Below are 21,526 nucleotides of genomic sequence, written 5' to 3'. Positions count from 1 at the left end.
TTCTGTGTGTGCCCTGTTATGGACTGGACCTTGTGTTCTGCGCTCCTGCAGAAGGAGGAACACAAGGATGAATTCATGGACCAACATCGAGCAAATGGGCCCCATGTTAATAATATGTTCTCCATGTATGACCCTAAACAATAGTATAAAATGAGTTTTTTAGAAATACCACACGAAAGCTTTTGAGTATTAGAGTGAAATGATCTGAGAAGACAAGCTACAGCCAAGCTTGTCCTGACTGTTGCGTGGTACAATACTGCATCTGGTGACAGAACAGTCCCAGTCAGGGATGAACTGTACCTCTGAAGCATCCTCAGTGCGGTGGGGGCCTGAGGGGAGACGCTGATGGAGCTCTGGGTGTCTGTAGGTTAGCCAGTGAGAAGCTGTAACCTAATCCACAGTAAGAGCAACATTGTTGCTGGCAGCAGATTTATGGACAGATGGCAGTACTAGACAATGGTATAACTGATGTTCTCCATTAATATCAGGCAGGTGTCATTTAAAGGCTGAACAATGGGGGCATTATAAAAGATGTGGCACATAAAACAGCACAATGCCTCCTAACTGAATGGTTACATCAAGCACTTGTGAGTCATGTTTGCTGAATAAGCATCTTACATAATATTAATAAAGTTATTTTTACTTGGATAGGTGCTATTATTTTCCGTCTTCGTTTCTCCAAAATGCGCAGATGCAGCATTTGCGTCTTGTCAGATACTGTTATGGAGAAGAGAATCCTTTTGACTGCAAAGTGTGCTCTGCAAGATGTTTGGGATTTGCTTTTTAATCTCTGTAGAGAATGTAACGTATTTTTGAATAATTCTATCACCGTATGATGCTTTGAGTGCTACTTTTGAAATAAATTAGGAGCAATTCTTATCACTGCTCTGCTCACTAAAGAATATCTGAGAAGCAGCCCAATGGTTCTGGAAAAAAAAATCTCTAAAGCAGCTGTTGCATTTTACAGAGGCTGCTTCGACTCTGCTTTCAGAACGGACTTTCCTCTTGAGATATCGCAAAAGTATGAGAGATTTTTTTTTACCATGTCTCTGGTTTTGGAAGATATTTTAAGCTTCCCAAAAATGTACAGCAGTTAAAAATGTATGAGCATGAGGTCCCCAGGGATGTGGTGCTGAAAGATCAGTCAGTGTGTGGCCTTGCTTCCTCTGGATTAGCAATGCTTAACCGATGTACCAATGCTAGGGTTGGAATACTAAATTATGATCCTGACTACTTGTGGTTGAGATTATGCAAAAAACTAATAAAACTAGGTTTTCGAACAGTGGTATCTTATGTAAATTTCTGTTCTGGTTTTCTAAGAAATATAAAGGTGTGCAAACACATTAACATATTACCTGAGAACTAATTGTAGACAATCTACAATTTCCACTTCAGTTTGATTAGTGAAGTAACTGCAGTATAGCATGCTACTGGCGTAGAGTGGCTATCAGATAACATCCTGTTTGATCCTGCACTTCAGTGGTAGATTAAATGGGTCTGAAGTGCTTTGGAGTCATTTTAGATGAAAATCACCATACAAAGGCAAAGAATAGTTACTATAAGTATTAAAGAAACTGTTATGGGAAAGGACAGGAGAAGAGGAGGCACTGTTCTACACAAAGGGATGTGGGAGCATGGAACAAGTGGCTTGGTCACATGACTACTGAATCTAGCTACTGATAATGAACAAGACAGGATGAATATCAGTCTCTTGTTTGTAATGTTTTTTTTGGCTCTTATTTGACCCTTAAACATACTGACACTGCACATATGCATTGGAAATTCTTGCAATAATTACTGCTTGTGCTACATTAATTCATTTCATAAAACAATTAGGGTGAGAGGTAGGATAATGTTAACCCCTTAATGGCCCATATTTAGGACAGGATCAAGCTGTGTGTCTCCACAGTTAAATTTGAATTAAAAATAAGTAATAAACTCTAAAAAACACTTTAATTAACTGTTTTTGTCTTCCTTTCCTTCATATAGTCACCAGACTATAATGACCAGTGATTATTGTTGTTGATGTTGTCTAATTTAGACATTTGACATTTAATCTTATTCCTGTGTGATTGTGTTGATTGTTGTCTGTATAAGGGACACTGGTATAAACAGTATGTGGTACAACAGGAGAATATGTTTTGAGATTACAAAATGATTCTACATACAAAAGTCACAGTCATTTTTTATTGTGTGGTAAGTGAGAAATTATAAATACAGATAAGGATGATAATGACCAGCATAGAAAAACGAGAGCTGATCCTTTTTGGAATTGCATTTTACTTTATATTGTGTACAACGTGGTATCAGAAGTATGGTACTGAGAATCAACAATGAATTACAGATGATGTGTCTTATTTCTCTACATTCTTCATTCATCATAACTGCAGAGTTTATGTGTATGATTTTAAAAGCCAACGTTTTGGCTTTGCATCACTGAATGTAAGAGGTGTTTTTAGAAAAAGCAGTTCTATACTACAACAGGTATCAGGCAGGAGAAATGAATTTGTTTCTGGCCTCAACAAAACTAGTTATAAATTTGCCATCCAAATGTAATGTGACACATTCTGCACTTGACACATGTTGTGCATACTTTGGTAAATTCAGTTTTCGAAAGCAAAGTCTATCATTTCAAAAGTATTTATTAAGATCACAGTGTAAAGAAATGTCATTATCAATTAATACAATTAATTAAGTGGACTATAGTTGAAGAACACTAAAACTCGGTGTCTATGCCCAGAAGGAAGAGAAAGATTTAATATACTTTACGCTGTCAGTATGCAACAATCAGACATCACAGGCATACAGCAGCTCACTAAGTTATTCCGTGCAGAGCCACTGACCTATTCCATGGATAATCCTGCGTGGTACATGCCTGAATTCCGATTGTTCACTTGAGACGCCTTTTCCATCTCTGCCAGTTACATCACAGAGGCAGTTGAAGGACAGGGGATGATGGGGGTTTGTACCCAGGAGGTGCTGTTGTTCACGGTGGTTGACTTGTTTGCAGTTTTAATCTCCAGTGTTGTGCGTGCTCTCCTCAGGCAGTAGTGGCGCCAGGCAGTAGTGGAGCACGCAATGGCTTCCTAGGGAGTCCCATGAAGAACGTCACGCTCGCTTGTTTTGGCTGCTTGTTTAATATCACAATCTTTGCCTTAAGTTTAACAGCACAGCCTCTGACACATCTGTGTGAAAGATGAAACAAGCCACAATGCCCATCTTTATTGACTTAACGAGCTGTCATTCTGTTCTAAGATTTATTTGGGCCTGTATTTTCAGGTTTGAACACATAGACGATGCTGGAACTTTGGAACCAAGTTTATCTGTCCTCTGTTTTTTATTTTTCAAAGATATATCTGTGGATTTATACAGGCTAAAAAGTAGCCACAGTAGTAGTCTAAAATGCCCTTACTTACATCCAAAAGGTAACAGATACATTGTATGTCAGCAGTATGTAATAATAAGAATTAAGGCCTTCTCAGCTGGTTATTTATAGGATGAACAGTACTAAGAAACCTCTGTAGACGATAGTACTGAGATTTAAAGCAGAGAAAGCCATTTTCCACATGTGTTTAAAAGTACATAACTAGTGTTTTCTCTGTGTACCGCTTAAGGGAGTAATTTGCTAGATAGACATGATGGTCAAAACAAAAGAAAACAGGTGTAACAAACTCTGGCCAAATCTGAATGCTCCTAACCTGAAAAAAACAGATGTTTTTAAAGAACACAACCCTGAAAAGGCCTAATTAATTCATAATTCCCTGGATTAAAGCCCAATGGGATGATTATATCTGACAATGCTATGCCAGTATCACATGGTCTTAATCTTAACCCAGATCAATTATAGGGACAAAAAGCTATTTGGATACTGGTTTCTACTCTACGAGAGGCATATTTAGCAAAATTTCCATAGCAAATGGATGCTTTCATGGAATAGATCTTGTGGAGCAAAAAATAGGTTTTATGTGAGTTTAAGTCCTACTATAAGTACTTCATCTCTTTGTACTGAGAATAAGGGTTTCTCCTGGGCATTGGTGCTTCATAGAGCAGATCTTGCTCTTGCTAATAAACAGTGCATTGATAATTAATTGAAATGTCTTTTTTTCAGAAAGAGAAATTAAATAATAAGGATTACATCTGATGATTTCCCATAAAGGCTTCGGGTCTACTTAGAAAATATTAATACAGCAATTTTAGGATTATAACACGAACGTGAAATGCAACCACTCACAATTATCACAAAAATGATATACTGCACTTAGCTTGTAACTGGACATATTTTTAGATGTATCTGTCAATGATAAAATTCAGATTTTAGACTCAAGCTGTTTTCTGTATTAAGTATCTGTTGTATGGTTCATGACAGAGTTTTGAGCCTGTATATTTATTGGTTGTGGCATTCAGTGTACACTATTCACGTATGGTAATTGTAGCATCTTCTTATTGTATGCATACCTAAAAACATTTATGTAGATGCATTGTATTTTAAAACCATGAGACTCCAACAATACGAAGGACCCAGAATAAAAATAATATGCTGTTGAAAAGAAGAGATGTATAGGTAGGTTAATTTTTAAACAAAAATATATTTCACTTCCAAACATCAGTGTTAACATTCATTTCGTCTGAAACAATTGAATTGTTTTAGATTGTATTCCCTAGATAACACATGCTTTTTGTCTAATCTAATACTGTAAGAGAGAATCTTCTTACTGATTTAGTTTGGCAAGCTGCCTGCCTGTGTCTGTCAATCAACTGTCTGCTTTCAATTGGTTTGCCTGAGACACAAAAAAGACACAAGTCCCCAATTGCTTTTGACCAATAAGGAAAAGGTAAAGAGCTCTAAACAATCAATAAAACAGAAATGTGTTATTGAAGCATGACTTAAGGCACACTAAAAGCAATATGCCACAAACAGATACTTTAATGTATTTAAAAAATACTTTAATGACGGCGTTCAATAACTTATTTTTAGAAATCAGTATCACAAATGTACTCACCGCTGTCCACATTTTCCAAAGATTCAAATAATTTTAAAATAATTTGCAAAACATGTTACCTCTGCAACAGCTCATACTTTCTCTTAATATAAATATAAAAAATGCGAATTTCTAAATTGGAGATACCTTGATTAAATAACGTAGGCAAAACCTATGGTTATAGGTCTCAACAGGACATTTTTGCTGTTCAACGCTATTCATCTGTTTTTTTAAGAGTTGGTCCCAGAGACCTCTGGGGAGTGATTAAAGCCATCTAGTTTTAATTTTTGACACATCATTAAAAGCCAGTAGTTGCGTGGGAGTTATTAAAAAGAAATAAAAAGTCCAGGAGCTTGAGCATATACAAGCTTACAAAATATTATAGCTTCACATATGATACTGTAGAATTATAGTTCTTCGCCTTCTTGTTATTCTGTTAGAAAACAAAATTATTGAGAAAAGATGTCATATACAAAAAGATGCAGACAGACACCACCCAATTGAATGCACCTCAGGCTCAGGTATGAAACAAGTACTCAAGGGTAGTATAAATTAACAAGAACAGAAATTTTGGGTTTGAAATTAGGTACTTTTTTCCATATAGTCGTAGATGTCTGAACATAAAACCCTGTGAAATGAAAAGAGGCCATCTTTCTTATTTGGTTGATAGGTGTTAATCCTGAAATCTTTTCCAAACAGTTTTTGATCCTAAGGAACCATTTTCTTACTATTCTTATTCCACTTTATCTAAAGCATTATATTAAGAACTACTTTTAAGCCTGCAACCAAGTAATCACTGCACTTGTATGCACTGTTGTGAAAGCCATTTTCTGTTAGTTGTGACAAGTTCTTTCAGACCTCATACAAGTTGTCCTGAGTTTTAGCAATACAATGACATAGAGCCATGCCTTCGACATTCCTTCTGATCTGCACCAAGCTGTGCGTTTTTGCTTCTGCAGAAAAAAAATGAGGACACATCCTAAGTGCTTCGTTGACATTTCAGGATTATATTAACACTTTTCCAGTGCTATGGCACATGACAAATTATTTTAATTTGGTGTGATTCCTGTGACACATTAATCTGTCTATATTAAGTAGCGCAAGATACTAAGTAGCATATAATGAGTCATGAGCTAAAGATATTCTCTCCAAAAAAGCCAGATTAGACAGAGGATGACTTATACACCATGTCTGTTTTTTTTTCATTCTAAAGGTGGCTTTGCTGTTATCTCACAAATATACCACTTCAGGGGCAATGCTGCATAAAATATGAAAGCCATGCAATTAAAATGTCTTTAATACAATCTTTTAAAAGGCTAACTGTTATTATTCATCATATTCATTTCCTTATTTCATACTTAATTTAGCCAGTGTAGGAATGAGGCTCGACTTAAATAATTCTTCACCTCCTAACATTGCATTTTTGACGGTCTGTGAAATCATTTTATGTCCGTAATCCCACCCACCCCCCACCCCGAAGAACTGCTTCCTTTAAAGCCCCCTCCATAAGCAGATGATTCATTTGTTTACTGCATTTACATTTCAGACCAGAGACTGTATCCCAAGCTTTCTCTTCTTCAGCAGATGGAATACTCGTATGATTCCATCCCCATGGCAACCACAGCTGCACCAGGCAACCAGTGTTCTGTTGATTTCCAGACAACTCTGAAGCCATTGGAGCTTGCAAGCCTCTTAATAAGAGTCCTTCCGTTTCTGTTTGGATTTGACTTAATCCAAACTAGTCTTCATCCTCCGTAATAACATCCTTTGCCTCTACTGTCAAAATAATACTTTGATATTCAATAGTTAGAATGATGAAGCATTTTGTAAAGGGTTGGAGTGGTTTTTCATTATATATATAATATTATTATACGCATGTACTGTATAATCCCACTGTCTTGAGAGGAATGATTTAGGACATGGAACCGTGTAAATTTCAAAACTGATATGGATTTTGTATGTTTCACAGTCCTTAGTTTATACAACCCAAAACATACAAAATGAATGCACTATGTTAGAAGTCAGGAAATTATTTTATTATCTTTTCATACATGATTTTTTAAAAATATCTCAAACTCCATGGCTTGGATTACTGTACTTTTTTTTTGGGGGGGGGTATAATTGCATTTCTATGCTTATTTTAGGCATTTTTGGAAAGTGATATAATTCACACTTACAGTAACACTATGATTTTTGTAGTTCATATTTGTCATGGTAACTGGCATCGTATATTAAAAATCCTTAATTTTTTTTTCCTGATGAAACAGCAGCATACAACAGCCCCAAGCTACATTGTTCTGCACTATTTACACAGGAAAAAAATGTGCAACACTGTTTACACGTTAATGACATGAAAGAATGTTGGATGATGGAAACTGTCTACAGAGCACTACACTGCTCAAGTCCTGGGACCTCACCTGCTGCCCTTCCTGTGAGCTCATTTTGATGTGGTTAGTCACCTTTTTTCATACATCAAACCAGAATGGTAACTGAGATATTCAATGCACATCCTTTTGCTGCTCAGGTAACCATCATTTTCTTCCGGGATGAGAATGTGACAGTGGAGTTGTGTCATGGAGGCCAAATCACCAGCCTTACAAAGGATCTGCTGTCATCTGCTTCTGTTGGCATGTTATTGAAAATGTTAGACCTTATTGAAACTGTCCAGGAGGAGATAATAACAAATAAATGATGAACAATGGAAGACATTCTCTTCTTCCTTCTTTAACAGCACTATGGCTGGCTGCATCCTTCCCAACTCATGTACAACACAACCAAAAGTCAGGGTGATCACAAACAACAAGGGAGGTTTCTAGCATTCTTTGCAAACGTGCTGGTGGAAAACTGAATTTTCCACTCTAACCAATTGATATCATTGCCTAGCTCAGAGGGGATGTGGAATTGATTCTCTCAGTGCAAACAGCAGCAAAAAAAACAGAAACCCTTCACCATTCAAATAATGAATCAACATTAGTAGTGTGTGTGTGTGAGATAGGACATGGGATTCAATTAGCCATCTCTCAGTGCTCAAGCCACACAGCTCACACAAGCAGTAGAGATTTCTGACGCCCCAAAGCACTGCTGACACGTACATGATATTGGGATTCCCGAGAAGTGATGTTACTGTAACAGTCTCTTACAATGCAAGAGGAAAGGGAAAATTTGACTGTACTGTATATGTGTGTATATAATATATATATACAGTACATGGATGGTTAAGACATTTCAAATTTTGTATAGAGTGTGATTCAATAAAATACACAGAATGGAGAGATATAAACTTTTTAATATAATCTTCACATATTTTTATGTAAGGGTTAAAACCAGTGTCTAGATGAGATCCAGATCCACTGGTATATATATAATTAGTCTTATTAATGTCAATGCTGCAGGTTTGCAGTTTTACTAAGGCATCTCAGTAAACTTTTTTAATAGAACTGTTGTGAGAGAGGGAAAGAAGGTTAGTTCTGAAATACAAATGGGCTAAAATTCTACAGGGGGAAACAGCAAAAGATATCCACTGTCTGAACTAAAGATTAAACAAGTCAGAGCAAGAATAACAACATGGAAAGCCTTAGAAAAAACGTATATCTTGAAGGCAATTGTAATTCAGTGTTACAGTATCTCTCTGTGATAACAGATGCTTAGACATTATTACCCTGACTTCACTGCATGAACTAGATTTTGGACAACAGCTTAGATAGAAAAGATAAAATAAAACCCTGCCCTCCGTTCTTCCAACTGATCTATGAGGTCACTGGGGATATGATTGTTTAAAAGGTCATGAAGGTTAGCTTTTAGAGGGTAAATAGTTTAATTAAGAGAAAAGTTCTCACCCTCTAAGGGATCTCCTTAATTAATCACCAAAAGACAAGTCAAGCAATTCTGAAGCAGCTCTTTCACTGAAGAAGTTAAAAACAAGATATAGCCTTAGGAGGAAAAGACCCAGATTCTATTAATAGTAGGCTAATGCATACTGTATGAATTATTCATCTCATACTGTATCAGTTCTTCTTCAGAGAGCAGAAAATACAGAGCATTTGTGTTACAGCTGTTGTTTATTACATTTCCCTACAACAGAAACAATGTCTCCTAACTCTCTTAGGTAAGTTAACAAGCTAATTCTGCCTTGCAATCACCTTATTCGATATGTGACATTTAACTTAGCCCAGCCCACTTTTACTGAGTTTGTGAATAAGAGCTATCTAGATGGCAGGAGATCATAAATATTCTAATACAGGTGCCCGAATTCATTATGTCTCCTTTTGATCCTCATTCATCAGGATACTGAATCACACCTCACTATAACACCACTGAAGGAGATGTCCTTAAAATGACTAATGTCAATGTCCACACTCTCCGTACCTCCCTCTGCTCTGTGTGCTGCAGTGGTCAGAAAGATTTATCTAGAACTTTTTAAGATCTGTATATAAAACTGTGAGAAGCTATATAAAAATCTTTCTGAAATAAGCATAGGCATAATTTATTGCAGGGCTTTGCAAAAGTATGCATTGCTTTTCATTTTATTTACAAAATGGTGCATACGTATTTTTTAAACATAATATTTTATTCAAACCCTGCATCCTCAGACCAAAGACTTGGATAAGATGAGGAACAGAAAATGCCAGTAAAAGCTTATGACAAAAAAAAATTAAACACAGTATGCTGATTGTATAATTAATCAGATCTGTGAACTCAATATATTGGGGATGTACCATTGGCAGAAATTTCAGCTACAAGTCTTTTTGGATCTATATCAATTTTACATACCAGCTTAATGTCATTTTTGCCCATTCTTCTTGACAGATTTACTGATGCACTCTCAGGTTACATAGCGGCTGGTTGTGAACAGTAGTTTTCAAGTCCTTCTACATTCTCTGTAAGATTCAGGTCAGGAATTTGACTGGGCCACTCAAGGACATTCACTTTCTTATTCAAGTGTAGCTTTGGCCCTATGGTTTTATCCCAGTTTGAAGTCTGAAGCAGGTTTTCCACTAAGGTTTGCCAGTTCTTTGATCCATCTATGTTCCATCTAAGTTTCCAAGTCCCTGCTGATGAGAAACATGACTATAACATAATGCAGCCACCACTATGCTTGACAGAAGGGATGGTGAGGACTGAGTAATGTATTATGTTTAGTTTGTGTAAGATTTTATACTTTGCATTTAGGTAAAAAGTTTGTTCCATTTTTGTCTTGTCTGATCACAAACTCTTGCAATACGCGTGTAGGATTACTCAGGTGCTTTGTTGCAAACCCCACATGCGATCTGACATGTTTTGTTTTAGTAACACATAAGGGCGTTCTCTGTGTTGACTGGGATATTTTTGACCCATTTACATGTTCTACTGTATCTTTTAGCCTCACAGTGGCATCTCTAATGATTTTTTTTTGCCAGGCTTCAAAATTTGGAAGGACAGCCCAATCTAGGCAGGGTCTGGGTGCCTTCTACTTCTTAATTATCAACTTGACAATACTCCAAAATGTATTAGGAGTCTTTGAAATGTTTTTTTAAACACTGTGCCTTTATATAGCTTTATCATTGAGTTGTTTTGAAAGCTCCATGGCCTACATGACTGAGAGGCCTCAACAATGGTGTTCTTATTCTTATTCTGAAATCACGTGAACCACAATAATTGCACAAAGAAGGAAAACTTAGGAGGCTTTTGAAGGTGTACCAAAATTAATTTTGATTTAACAGAGCAAATGGTTTTGACTTATGCAATGATAACTCTACTGGGTTCAAATCCTGGAGTTCTAGCTGTGTGGAGTTTGTATGTTTCCTCTAGGTGCTCCAGTCTCTTCCCACAGTCCAAACACATAGTGACAGGTTAATTAGCTTCTGGGAAAATTGGCTCTGATTTGAGTCTATCTGCCCATATACTGGTGTCTCACCCAGGTTGTATCCTGCCTTGAGCTCTTTGCTTGCTCTGATAGGCTCCGGCTCCCCTGTGACCCTGAATTGTAACAGTGGTTAGAAAATGGATAGATGTAATAAAACAATACTGGACATAAATCCTGAGAACCGAAGGGTGTCCTATTGTTGAATACCCCTTCGCTTTGGTACCTGATTGTTTAAATTCTTACTCAGTATTTTCTGGCTTTAGCACAAGGCCAAGAGTTCATTAAGAGCAGAGAGGTTTCACGTCATATTTTCCCAAAGAATGTTTTTGTTATGCGTCATAGACAAAACCACATTTTATTTTCATATTTGATTGTACACACATCTAAAATAAAGCTCTGGATAATAATTACAATACCATCCTTGAAAGTTCGACTTACCTCCCAGGAAGTAAAGTCTCAGAAGTTTGGCAATATTGTAGTTACACTCTTGGCTCCTTATAGTGAAATTTTAGATTTTTTCCAACGATTTGAAATGATCTCTTCATTTAATGGGGGAAGGGTAACCCAGCACGGAAAACTCAATATGTTTCAGTTTTTTATCCCCAAGGCTAATGATTCCACTGAGTAAATCAAAGGTTTACTTAAACTCCTAGATACATAATTTTCATTTCCTTTTGCAAGGCTGTTTTAATCAGCGCATGATAGAATCACTCTGCCTATGAGTCTGAATGCAGAAACAGTCTTAATTAGGCCCCGGTAGGGATAACGCTGTTTTTCATAGGTTACCCTCAGTGATGAGCCATGCCGCTTGAAGTCAATCTGAAAAAGTCTAGAGTGATTCCCAACATGATCTCTAACAGCATCAATGACAATGTCCAGAGAGAAATACCTATTTTTCAGCATCACTGTAGTTATTTTAAACTAATATCTCCATGTTAAAATAAACGTATTTAAACTAAATAGAAACAAAACTCATTTCTAGAAAACTGCCTTTTGGTTTCTGATTGCTATTCAAAATGTACCGGGATGGAATCCCTTATCTGATGTTTTCATATTGTAAACCATCATGCTGGTACTGCAGATTTCTGTAATCTGTATTCTACCTGTTTTATCCAATTCAGGGTTGCGGGGGAGTCAGAGCCTATCCTGGTAGACAGCAGGTGCAAGGCAGGATACACCCTAGACTGGAGCTGAGGATTTTTTAAACCAAAAGAAATATTTGTAATATGTTGCCACATGATGTCATACTGTATGTCATTGTCATTTTTGCAGCGATGTTCAAGCCATTATATCTTGACATTTGACTCTCTAATCTATTACAAGATTGTTAGTCCATTTAAATGGCTTTTGTATCATTCACATCTTTTAGAAGACTTGTAGTCTTGATTGAAGTTTAAAATATTTGAACTGCCAATATTTCAAAAATAAATATTTGGTATTCCCTACAGTACATGAAGAAGACTGGGTAGTGTCATGTCTGAGAGCTCAGCCTGAGTGACTGATTGAAAAACACAAGCCTATAAATAAAGAATAGCCAGAGTCAAAATCACACCCTTAAATAAACTGACAAATCCTAATTATATTATTCTCTGTGTTCTCCCAATGGGGAGCAATATTATTAGGACCTGTCAATTAACACGAAAGTTATATACAGTACTGTACAGTAATACGATTAAGGGGGTGGCCTTAATAAGTGCGAGTGGTCGTAAGTTTGATACGTTGTAAGTCGAGGACTTCCTGTATTTTTATTTTTAAAATATGTAGTAGGAAGTCTATCACCATCTCTCCTTCCTCCTGACAGTCACCCAGTTTGTATGACCAGGCTGTGGTCACAGAGACAGTCCTCCAGGGGCAGAGCCAGGCTAGTTTGTGTAGTCAAGCAAGGCTACTATGCCTGTCCTCTCAGGGCACTCGAGTTTGCCTGTGTCACCCAGTTTCTGGCTGTCGACCGCAGGCTTTTGTCACTGTGGTCACTTAGTCTGTCTTCTCTGGGTAGCCAGGCCAGTTACTATGGCCAGGCTGTGGTCACTGAGCCTACCTTTCACCAGAATTTGTTTCTTTCTTCTGTTAATCTTATCTTTAGGCCATCAATGCACAGTTTTTCAGTAAATGCAAATGGATCAATTGCATTCTCCATTATATTTTTGCAAGGAAGTTTTAATTGATTTTAGTCTTTCAAAGCATTTCAAAACAAGAACAAGATTTCGTTCATCATAAAAAATCCCCTCTTCACAAGTGGACTATGACTCTCCAAACAGCAGAGCAAACTGGGCTAATTGTCACCAAGAATACGGTGATTAGCTAGCTCTCTCAACTCCCAGCAGCACAGCGACCCCTGTGGTCTCCTAGGCACTTTCAGGTTCAAGGTATTGTTGATAAGGTCCACCTCTCTCCTCCAATCTCAGCTGAATCTCCAGTATGGGGCTATGCAGCCTGTGAAGTGTTAAAAGACAAGTGGCTTGAAAGTGTGTGTCTGAGGAGTCTGCCTTGTGTGCAGACATAGGGTTTGTAGCTCTGAGTTGAGATAAACACAGAACTGTCTATTCCAAACTGGGTAAAAAAAAACTTGATCAAGTAACTAATTCTTAGAAGAAAATATAAAAATAATAGCATGCATTTAACACCTAAAACTGTAGCAATCAGGAATCACTGAAAGCACTTTAATTCAGATCATTTAGACCAGTGAGGACCAGCTCATGACTTGAGATTCATTTAACCAGTGGATTGTTTTTCTTCCCAAATCTTTAACAATTGGGTTGTTAAAGGGATTGTAATCATGAAGTTCAGTGTTTGTAATGGAGAGGTTAATCACATCTTTTTCAAAACTGTAAAGAATGTATACTGTTTTTTTTGTTATTTATCATCGATGATCATTCTAATCCCTTTGAAGCAGTGTTATTCCTCCATTTTCTCCCTTTGAAGGAGCTCACACTTCGATAGCTGTTGCTCCAATTTTATTGTCCGTAAGTAATTGCAATTCATATCAAAGGCCTTTGTTTCCACCCAGCAATTTGATTATTAATTATTGATGTATGCAATTCACTTCTGAGACATGACAGCCACATTCTGTAACGACAGTTACCGAACACCTGCTGTTCTTCATGTTTTTCAGCAGGATACTGTTTTGAATTTCCTCCGACTGGCCAACATTTTAAAATCGCTCTAATAAACCGCCACATTTCTGCTCAGGCTCAGCAGATTCCCTAAATTCCAGTATCAATCCTGCTTTTTTGTCCCCATTTTTTGATATTCAAGGACACACAGGAGGGGAATATGTGAATTACCTCACCAGTCCTTCAACACTTTGTCTGACCTTTTGTCATATTAGCGTGATGAAACATTTTGGAGGGTGCCCTCTCCTTGAAATGTCATGCCACTTCTAATGCACGGCACATCAGTTCTGGTGCTTGCAGTTCTGCATAAATGTAACAGCGGCTGCAGTACTGAAACACTGATTCCTTGAAGAGTCACAATGTTTATTTCCTAAACAGCACCCTGATGCTTTATTCTTCTAGGCCTGTTAGTAGAATACCCTGCTGCTAAAAAAGAGATTAGAATGGGTCTGGTCAAATGAGATGGTCAAAACTAAGAGGTTAAAGCCTTGCTTCCAATTTAATTTGTAACAAAACGCAATTATTTCAAGTGTAATCTCTTGTAGAACAGTTACAACCATCCTTGTTAAAAAGTGTTAAATTTAGTGTCAGTAGATGGATTTAGCTGACAATCATTGAGTATAATATCTACCCATAATATTAATCTGTGTTTGCATAATCTCTTTAAATCACCCATGAACTGACATTCTGTAGCTGTGGTTTCTCTCTGTATTAGGAGTGAAGCTAGTTTTGTTAGGTCCTAATATATTCATAGAATATTTCATGATTTAATGCAATAATAAGATAACCTGTTATGGTTCTCATCTTGTGATGAAACAAAAAAAAAACCCAAATAATCGGAACTTCATAATTTTCCTGTTCAAGAAAAAAACACCTACAGGTACGACCCAAATGAGATTCAATAATAGCTAAGTTATTAATAAAATGTCCTTAATATATTTTGTGCCTGCACATTCTCTCTTCATATTGTTTGATTTGTGTGATTATTTTAAACAACAATTTTAAAACAAGGTTAGCAAAATGTTAAGATTAGAGAAAATATTACATAGATCAATTAAATTTAAGGTGACCTTAGTTATGATGTTGTAACACAATTATAGTCACCATATTATACAGTAATGCAACTATAATATGCACCTGATGAAGGTTCCACAGCCGAAATATTGTGTTTCCTTTCTTTTCAGCATAGAATAAATCTATTACCTGTTCGTTTGCATATTATTATATGACAGACAGGCATTGCTTGTATGTAAACTAATTTTTCAGGAATTTAATAAGTTATTTAAAGAATCTCTGTATTTTCCAACAGAAAGATGTGTTCAGATTGAAAAAGGTTGGTGAAGGAATGCGGAGTATAAATTCATTTGTTACTACTGCGTCTGGTAACACTCCAGATCAATTAGAGTGCAGAGTTTTTGCAAGTGTCTTTAAGTGTAAAAGGAAAACAAGACTGCAGCAGAATGCTTCTCATAAACGTCTTCAGTGTTTAAATCAAAATCTAATGCATTTAGGTTGATTGTCCTCTTTCTAGTTTGCATTAAATCATCAGCTTGTTTCTCCTCCCACAAAAAAAAAAAGTAAGGATGACCACTGAGTCCTGTAGCAACAGACAAATTTTAATTCAGATGTGAGATGTGAACGCGGCAGAGTATTCATTAATAAGATGACAATGACATTCAAGTGTTGGCTGACTGGCTGAAGGACGGTGCCGAAAATACAGAGTGTGTCCTACAAGAACTAACATAGAATAGAAAAGTTAAGGGTTTCCACATATCACATTAACACACCGGATAATATCAATGCAATGAATAACAGATGCGATCAATGAAACAATAACCAGAGAAGAGGAGATGATTGAAAGCAATTAAAAGAAAAAGTGAAGTCCAATCCAGAGGCACTGTGGCTGATCCTGGTTTCTGTAGTGTTAAGTAGAGAGCAGGGATTACTCACTGGTGCAGGTCCCCACAGGATCAAATGGAGAAACTGGGGTTAAGTACCTCACACGAGGTACAACAGCAGTGTCGGCAGCAGAGACTTGAACCCCAAACCTGAAGGACTACTGAGTGTGCTCCCCTCCACCCCAAAAAATAAAACCAGTAGCAACATTGCAAAGAGAGCTGGGACAGATTAGACTTGAGGCCTGAATTTATGTCTGGGATTGCTGTCTACTGGTGTTTGTCTTCTGAAGTTTCATTATAAACTTCAACTCCAAGTATACATACTGAGAGGTAATAAAAACACAGTAAACATCTGTTGTGTTTTTAATGCTTCTCAATGTTTTTTTTTAGAGTGAATATGACTTTGATAATATAATATGATAACATGAAAACTAGACTTTTTATGTTATTTGATGCCCTTTTTACAGTATGTGACTAAATCATTTTTATTTTGTTCAATATTTTAAATATCATAAAAGTGGATGCACAATACCTTCTTTCCATATTGTTTGAGAAGTAATTAAAGCTCTTTCTCCCCTCTTCCCTCTGGTAAGCGTTATAGGAGTATAAAGGCCCAAACTTCCGGATTCAGAGACAGTTTCTTCCCACAAGGTGTCAGATTATTGAAGTCTACCCCTACCACTGGCTCACACTGATGTTTTTTTTTTAAGTTGTATGTTGCTGCTGCTGTCCTGTGTTTCTGTTCTTGGTGTTTCCTTAATGTCTTTGTATTGGAGCATACATCCAAATAAGCACTTCATCGCACTTGTGCATATGACAATAAACTGAACTGAACTGATATTTTAAAAGGTTACAAATGGAAAGAGGGCATTCGTCCCATATTGTTTGTTTGTAAGTTAGTTTAGTAGCTAATTGAACCAAGGTTGTCATCCTCCTGTTTCATGAAAGAAGCCAGGGTCCAGCCTTCAACAACACGTCTGGTTAGCTTATTCCATAGTCTCACTGTTCTTTGTGTAAAGAGATGCCTCTTGTGCTCAGTTTCTAAATTCCTATTTCCAAGTAGTTTCCCCTTGTGCCCTCTGGTTTGTGTTTCACTGTTCATTCTAAAGTAAGGAATATGCTCATCTAATTTCTATTTCATGCTCCTTTGATCTGTTTTTAAAGTTATAATTGCCATTGCTTTTGTATACTCTACTCTACTGTACCTCCAGCCTGCCTCCTTTGAACCTCCACTTGTGGGCTTGCAGTCTCCCAGGTGACCACAGGGGTCACTGTTTCACCAAGAGTGTCCTGGCTGACAAGTGGCCCTTCTTTCAGCCACTCGTTTTAAGGGGCCTTTCACTCATTAAATTGTGTGTTCAAGGTATAAAATTGAAATCCCTTATTTCATCCCACTGCTAGTTGTTTCGTGGAATTATTAAGAGTACACAGGGTATGTCCTGGATAGGACACCAGTCCATCACAGGGCACACACAGACATCCCCACACTCAGACCAGGGCCAGTTAACCTGCGGAGTACCTAGAGGAAAGCCATGTGAATATGGGAAGACCATACAAACTCCACACAGATAGCATACGAAGTCCATGAATTGAACCCAAGGTCCCAGCGCTGCGAGGCAGCAATGCTAAACCACTGAGCCACCACACCACTGCGTAACAAAAAATATGTTAAAAAATCTAAATAATTCAATATTAAATGTGTCAATACTTTCCCACATGTATTTGTGCTCACGTGTACTCCTTGTGAAATTATCTATGAGCACAAATTCAATAAACAAATTCAAACAAACAAATTCAATAACCACAAATGTTAGCTGGATGTTTCATCAGAAACACCTTGACGACCATCGGAGAATGCACAAAAGCGTTACAGTAGATAAGGTTTGATTTAGAAACATTAGGGAGAACAGTTACATAAGCATATACACACAATTGTAGGCTACGAAACTGGCTCTTTGTTCTGACAGATCTGGGAAAGCTAATACGGACATCAAAAATATAGCAATAGATCAAAACCACCTTGTGTCATTTTTCTGATACTGATTTATACTATTTTCTCTTCACAGCCTCTGGCAACACGTCCTGTTCACTTCATTAATGCAGCAAGCACCTTAGACTGAAGTGGGAATAAGAAAACACCATTCCATTCTAATCTGTGTAAGATTGCTTAAATTCAATTCTAAGTGGTGGCTGGCACAGTGGTCCAGCATGTGGAATTTCGTCCCAGGCTTGAATTAGAAACCCCTTGGAGTAAGATTTTCAGTAGATCCAAATGAATACAACCACAGTGAGGATGGGACTCCGCTCAATGAGTGTCCTTCATGGGACGTCTGATTGAGAGAAACGCCAGAGGCTCAGATCAAGAGACAATAGGTAAGTGATGGGGACTTGTTCCCTGAGGAGTAACAGTAAAGTCAGGACAGGCTATCTGCTGTATTCAGCTTCTTCAAAGGTGGGGAAAATTAGAAACCTTCATAACACTGTCATATACAGTATGACATTTGCTTTATTTAATCAAGTTTGCTTTCTTCAACAATAAATGTACAAATGTTTTCAGACAATGTTTCTGATGGTGCTCTTTAAATACCATCTGCCCAAGTCAATCTGTAGCTATAAGCACAGTCATAAATACTGCTGGGGGTTTTTGGATCCTTGCCTAGAAATAAGTGGTTTCATTGGTGCACACATTTGAAAAACGTTTTACTCAAAACAGGAAATTACTTAGAGGTTAAAATTGTATCTAACAAATATGCCAACAGTTTTAATTAGCTGAATTATTCTCATTCAAAAGCAGCAAAAAAAGTATGTTTGGCATATGAATCTAAATGCTCTCTGACATTCAAAGGGTTTCTGTGGTTCAAACACTGCACACAAATGGCCCCAAAATGCTCTCTTGATTTAAAGGATATGCTCTATTTAAATATTTGAAACCTTTTTCCTGTGTGCTGCTGTTTTGTTGTTGAACACTACAGAATAACTGTAGAGTTACGTTTAAAAAAAAAAGAAATTAAAAATGATAAAAATACTACTGAAACAGATTTTTCACTGATGGTTTAAAGACTTTTCCCTGGTTTCTATGTACTCTAAAAAACTGCTTTGCACAGATTATGTTTGACAGATATAATTAATTCCATTTTGTGACATTTTAGTACTAAAGTAAGTTATTTTTTTCCCATTCCAGGTTGTTAATGTGAGCATAAAGCATATACTCTTCCTGGAGTGGATATAAGTGGGATGTCTCTTATTATTTAAGAAAAAGGACAGCTAGGCAAAGGTAAATAGAGTTAATTCCCAAAGCTGCATTAAGATTCTGTATAATTTCTTCTGCTCTACTTAACTGAAGAGTCAAAGACGTGGAAATAACTAAACTGAAAATTTCATGAAATATTCCAGTCTTCAGCTTTGCAACTCGGCCATGTGTTCCTTCCCAGAAACAGCGCAATCAGGAATTTGGGAGATCCTAATTAAAAAGGGAAGCCATCAGCATTGGAGACTAACTGAGTGTTAAGACGTCAGTCTGAAATGGGGGTTGATGGGACTAAGCTTCTTTAAAGGATTAGCTATTGATTTTAAATTCAAGTGGCCAAGTGAAGTAGTCTGCTTAAAGCCTCCTACATACGAGTTTCACAGTCTGCTTGAGTGGTGCCCTCTATTATGCCAGAACATGGTGAATATTTCAGTTGGTTTCAAATTCACAGATGATAAATCTCCAAAAACAAACAATTAAATAAGAAAATGGAATTGTCTGTATTTCATTAAAGTAGCCACGTCCGTCGACAGAAAATGTTTTTTTTCTCCTTTTGCTGTTGAGGTAAAAGCTTCATTTCTTTTGTGGAATTTCGTTCAATTTATTTTAGTTACTACTCTGTTCGGTGCTTCTGTTTCATTTTTTACTCTGACAGGTGGGGATTCAGATACAAACAATCAATAGAGTCAAACATTAAAAAAACGTATTAAAATGGTCACTTGTGCACTGTTTTCTTAAGGATCCATCTTATTTCTGTAATAGAATTCAGTTATCAACATCTCTGTATTTCTGGACATGGAGCACTTGTGGAAGAAAGTCTGTTACGTGACTTTGACCATTTTAGTTTATTTCATGCATTTCACATCAGTTGATTAAATCATCTGATGGGAAATGCCTAAAAATAAATTCTTACATGGTTGTGACTAGGGGATTCGAGGGAAAGTTTGTGTACATGTTTTTCTACTTAACTCTCATTACATTGACGGCAATTCCCAAACTCTATAGAAATAAAATGTTGCAACATTTGTTAAAATTTATGTATTGCCGCAACACAATTATAAATATTAAATAATGCATGACACTTAAATAATTCAGGGACCAGATCGGCAGTTTTATTCAGCTCATGTCACACTGTCAGCTTGTATCTGCAGGGAAGCAAGAAGTCAGAGCAAGTTCAGTGTAGTTCTGAAATAAGCTTATTATGAAGGAGGCATAAGGGTTGTCATTATGCTTCACTGCACTGGTGCCCTGGGTTCAATTCCCGGGATACTATCTGTGTGGAGTTTGTATGTTCTAGTTCTGCCTTGCACCCATTGTTTACTGGTTAGACTCTGGTTCCCCAATAACCCTGTATTGGATAAAGCGGGTAGAGAATAGATGGATTATTATGAAGGCCTTCTTAAAGTAAAGCAATGTGTTGCCAAAACCAGGTGCTGCATTACTAAGGCTCAGTATTAAAAATGACTACTTTTACTTTTAAGTCTTTTGCTAATCTGAGCTTCTGAAGAAGCATTCAGTATACAGTATTTCAAAGCCAGTTTATGTTAATGGTATTTCCTAGGTTATGTACAGTCATTAAATATAAAAGGGGACTCTCCTTGAATTACTGTTGTTATCTATTTATTAGATGTAATGAATATTACATGTAATGTATTATATTCCAATATTTCTGTAGTCATGGGCAGTCTTGGCAACACAAAAATGCAACATATTCAAAATGCACAAAATACGTAGTTTATGTTTTATAGACACATAGGCCAGAAGAGCTGATCAAATTTTTGGTGCTAAATGATTTAGTGAAAGTTGTGTAAAATAAATCAGTGACAAGATAAAAACAGCCTTTAAACTTGTGAACTACAAGCTTTATCTAGATTTCATTAATTATTCTTTCTAGTCATTTTCTGTCTTTTGGGGTGCTTTCATAGCATATCATTTTTTTCGCATCCTCCCAGAAATATTTGTTTCTGTTTTTAATTATCGGGGGTAGAAGAGATTGAGTCTTAGGCCTTACAAACCTTTGTGTGGGTTTCTAATACAGCCCTGTAGAATGCTTGGTGATTGAGTGTGTGGGTGTGGAGACAGAAGTGACCCTCAGCACTGTGCACATTGCAATGCTTTTAAGAGTAAATCATCCGTCCACAACCGCCAGTTTCATCCTGATACTGATACTGATACTACAAGAGTGGAACTGTTGTTAAGAACAGGGTGGGCTTTCACTTGTGGAAATACAGCGTTTTTTCCTTTAAAGGGAAGTTTAACAAGGGTGGCACGATGGCGCAGTAGTTCACATTGCTGCCTTATGGTGCTGAGGTCCTGTGCCCAATTCCTGGAGTGCTATCTGCCTGAAGTTTGTGTGGGTTTCCCCTGGTTACCCTCGTTTCCTCCAGCAGTCTAAAGATATAGTGTCAGGGATCCAGCAGGTTGTTCTCTGGGGATCCTGTACTTAG

Source organism: Lepisosteus oculatus, chromosome 13 (genome assembly GCF_040954835.1).
Source record: "Lepisosteus oculatus isolate fLepOcu1 chromosome 13, fLepOcu1.hap2, whole genome shotgun sequence".
Lineage (NCBI taxonomy): Eukaryota > Metazoa > Chordata > Actinopteri > Semionotiformes > Lepisosteidae > Lepisosteus > Lepisosteus oculatus.
Note: the sequence above shows the minus strand (reverse complement) of the source record.